The following is a 4,709-nucleotide window of genomic DNA, read 5'->3' as shown; positions in this document are numbered from 1 at the left end:
AAAATGTTCCGCAAATTTTAAGAAACCCCAGTAAGTACAAGTTAAAGTTTAAGTTACAGTGGCGGCCTCATAGGAGGGTCGTCACAATAACTAAGTGAAAAAGTAAAATTAAGAAAATTACTTTTTAATTTTAATTTTATTTATTTCCAGAGAAAGTTCACCGCCGGAATCAATGGCACTCTTGCAAAATCAAACACCAAGATTTCAACTCTAATCTGGTGCCAAATCACAGTCGTCACAATAACTAAGTGAAAAAGTAAAATTAAGAAAATTACTTTTTAATTTTAATTTTATTTATTTCCAGAGAAAGTTCACCGCCGGAATCAATGGCACTCTTGCAAAATCAAACACCAAGATTTCAACTCTAATCTGGTGCCAAATCACAGATTGGAGAATATCAACGCGAAATCCGGCAAGATTGGGGCTGAGCTCCACTCGATTGGGGCTGGGAGTTTGTCGAGAGTGTGCCTCGAGAGTTGCAGAGAAAAAATAAAGGGAACTCGCACCACTTTCTCTCTCTCACTACTAATCCTAACTTCGGAGCCAGACTGCTACTCCTCCTTCGAGTCTGGAGTGAGAGTGGAGAGGAGAGAGATTGTCATATTTTAAAAGAAAGCCATTTTGTAAATAAAAATTTTTGAATTGTCATTTTATGAATAAAGTTTTTCTATTAGATTATTTTTACAAATGGTTACAGTAAAATCCTTAAACGACCGTCCGTTTTCAAATGGGGTCTGGCCATATAATTAAAGCATTTCTTCTTAATTTTATATTACTATTTTACCTGCAGCTATCACGTTAGGCTGCTCCTCCCCTTCACCAGAAACCAGGTAATTTTTCTCTTTAAATCAGGGCCATTAAAGTGATATCCAACGGTTGTAGTTTATTTTTAGACTGGTCAGACATCGGAGGTAGTGTCGGATGGAAGACAATTCCTTTTATAGTAGTTAGATCTATAGACAATAAAATAATTTAGTTTATATTTTTTTTATAAGCTATAGAAATTATTACAACTTGTTCTAATTTGTTACTGTAGTTCACTATTGTTTTCCTTTGTAACAACAACAGAGAATATTTTAAAAGAAAATCATAGGAAAAATAAATGATAAATACAGAAATAGTTTTTAACAAAATCTGACTCTGCACTTCCTATTAAAAAATAATAAAGTTATAAACTCTAGATCGTGGAGACACCTATGAAAATCTACTAACAGTGTCTCGTTCACTTCGCGGATTCGAGTTTTTAATTCGAGCTGAGATGTGATATTTTCTGAGAGCTTTACATTGTAGCAGAAAAAGTTAGATGTGACATTTTCTGAGAGTTTTTTACTGTAGAAACTTAAAACTAAAAACTCGAATCGGTGAAATAAACGAAACCTTAATAAACGATATGAAGTTGGAGGAAAAGATATGCATAACAGTCTTTGTAAGCCTATAAAGCATAATTTTCGAGTGAAACAATTTGAAAAAGAAGTAAGGATTGAGAAGTAAGGAGACACAATCCTGCTTATTTAAGGAATATTCAAATCGGTTAGAATATAGCATATCAAAATATGGTGGATTTTGTTTGTGTTTTTCTCTTGTTAAGCTATGTAATGGGGAGAGCAAATTGATATGTTAGAGAGGGAGGTAGATCACGATGCAAAATTCAAGTTACAAAATTTTACACTAATTTTGTGTGGATTTATTTTATTATGTGATTGATATACCACTTCTAGAGTTTAATGATAGTTTTACTGAATTGTTTCTTCACGTAGCTTGCTTGTATCTAGAAGATTCATTCTTTGATTTTAACAAGAAAAAATTAATCCAGATTATTAGTGTTATTCGGAATATTTTTTTAATAGCAGAACTTATGTTCATTGATAATCGGCTTGAATTTGAACGGTATTTGTGCTTTTGTAAAAAAAAAAAAAAAAAAGAAAAAGAAAAAAAAAGACTCCCGAAAAAAAAGGAGTTTTAATCAAATGCTCATGCACGGAGCTAGTAGAGGACTAGTGGGGGCTTATATATAAATGTATATTATATGATAATGATATAAAATAGCCCCCACTAAATTAATTTAATAGCCTCTATTAATAGATAGTGATTTCGATTAAGTTTTTGGGTTTAGTCATTAGCCCCCACTAAAAAATTTCTGATTATAAATGATGCATCAATATTCAAGTGAATGGACGGACAATAAATTAACAGAAAATATTGACGATCTCTATTGATTATGGACTGCTAATGCTCGTAGAATTTTTGTCACATGTTAATGACCCATTAGAAAGACGGATACAGTTGTCTTAGGTGCTGTTTTTGTGTGCAGAGATTTAGGGCATGTTTTTTTGTCTAAAAAATTTAAAAAAAGACAATTCAAGTTTTAATTTTATTCAAGTTCACGTTCTTTTAAGTTTTAATTTTATTCAATTTTACTCAATTTTATTCAAGTTCTAACTTCAACTCAAGTTATAACTCAAATTCAATTAAAAAACTACACTCAAGTTACACTCTAAAAAAATAACCCAAACGTTTTAGCATATCTAGTGGCAGTATATATTCAGCAATTTTGGACTGTTATGTTCTTAGTTAATTCATTTTTTTCCTTTTGTTTTTTTTATTCCCATTTAATTGGAATAACGTAAGAATGTAATTGAGGATTTATTTATTTATTTCTTTCTTTCTTGCGGTTCGCTTTGATGGGAACTGGTAAGCAATTGAAAATTGAAATGAGACGAAACCCTTGTTTTTTTTTTTTTTTTTTTTTTTAAGTCAATATTCAGAAGAAATTCACGACAACATAAACTCCCCCCGACTAATTTATGGAATTAAATACACACGCATCAAGGGACTAATGCAAATATATAAATCACAACGAAATGGTCTCAACTTTCATTAAATTTATGGCACACATAAAACTGGTCTATATTATATGTATAGTAAAGCGAGTAATTTTGATATGTTTTTCAATATATATACATTACTTTTGAATCAATATACAGTAACCAATTAATAGTCGAGCACAATGAAAATTAGCTTGATATGCCATTTTTTTTATTTTCTCACAAAAATGTAAACGAATTTGAATTTCTATTTAAACTTGTAAATTAAGTCTAAAAGAGCGATTAATCAAACATGCTATGGACCTGCATTTCATAATCCCGAGTACTCTACCGGATACCATCATATAACCAACAAAAAGAGAAGGTTACTTACTAATTATTGGATTCATATGCATAGTATTAGTAGAATTAAAGTAGAAACATATCAATTTATTTAACGATTTTATTATCTACCAAAAGATTGATGTAATGGTTAGCAAAGAGTAAGAGGAAACGTGTAAACGGAACATAAAGGAATGCATGACGAATTATGAATATGCATTAGAGAATGATCAATCATGAATTGTCAATCGAGCTCGTTTGGTTAGAGGATTCGTTTTCTGATTCGAATTATGGTTAATGGTTCGTTACAGTATTTTCTCTCACAAAAAACACACGTAAATCGAAAATGATTCTAATCCATGATCCAAACCAACTGTACCAACTTATTGTTGGGTTAACTTTTTTACTACAGTAAAAAGTGTTCAGAAAGAGTCACATCTAACTTTTTTGCTACAATAAAAAGCTCTCACATAAAGTCAAATCTCAACTCGAATTAAAAACTGAAATCAGCAAACTAAACGGCTCATAGTAGACGATAATATTTATATATCCATGCAAATTTGCTTAGAAAGCGATGGAAGTTGTTACCTCAAGTAATTAGGCTAACTAAGCGGAACTTAATATTGTAGGACATGATCAATAACGCTTTCAACAAGAAAAAACATCTATGCACTTGGGAATGAAATAGCAATTGCTTGGCAGAAATACTCCAATTAATTCATCAAAAGTTGCATTTTGTTGCGTTATTTATTTCAAGGGCCGTTTATTTTTATATATAAAGTTTGATAGCTTTTTCATGTCTTTCCTTAAATTACTTTAAAACAGTGATTCACACGCCTTTTAAATTTTAAAACGTAATAATAGCATTATCAATTGCATTTATTTGATAAATAGATTTACTGAACTTATAAAAGAAATTTTATATACATATTGACTACATGGGTGAACATCAAGTGAGTTAGGTGAGTTTTTAAGATTTTTCAATCCACCTAATCAAGTTTAGATAAATCAACCCACCCAATCAACCTAAAGTGTAAAACCAACCCACCCATAAAATTTGGGTGGATTAAGTGGATTGAACGAGTTGAACATCATAAAAAAAATAAAAAGTAAAAAGTGAAAAAAATATTAATTATTTAACCAAAAATAAGAAATATATAGATAATAAGCTAACTTTCATTATTATTACTATTAGTCTCACTGTCTCATAAAGTTCTAAAATTGTCTCCTAAATTGCAAACAAACATAAAAATAAAATATACGCGAAATAAGTTTAAATATATAAGTATAAACCAACAAACAAATAAAAATTTAAACTTGTATAACATAAAAACTAATAATTTGGGTTAAGTTGGGTTAGGAAAAACTCAACCTAAACCCACCCAATTAATAGCCGGGTCGGGTGGGTTAGGTTGATCTGTTGATTGGGTTGGTTGGGTTTGAGTTATAATATGTTAAATTGAGTAGGTTAATTGAGTTCGTTGGATTGTTGGATTTTTGTTCATCCCTATTAACTACCCATTAAATGTCGTATTTTCTTCCTCCTTGATGTGCAACTCACGG

This window comes from Morus notabilis, unplaced genomic scaffold (assembly GCF_000414095.1).
Source record: "Morus notabilis unplaced genomic scaffold, ASM41409v2 Scaffold872, whole genome shotgun sequence".
Classification (NCBI taxonomy): Eukaryota; Viridiplantae; Streptophyta; class Magnoliopsida; order Rosales; family Moraceae; genus Morus; species Morus notabilis.
This window is presented reverse-complemented; position numbering follows the sequence as displayed.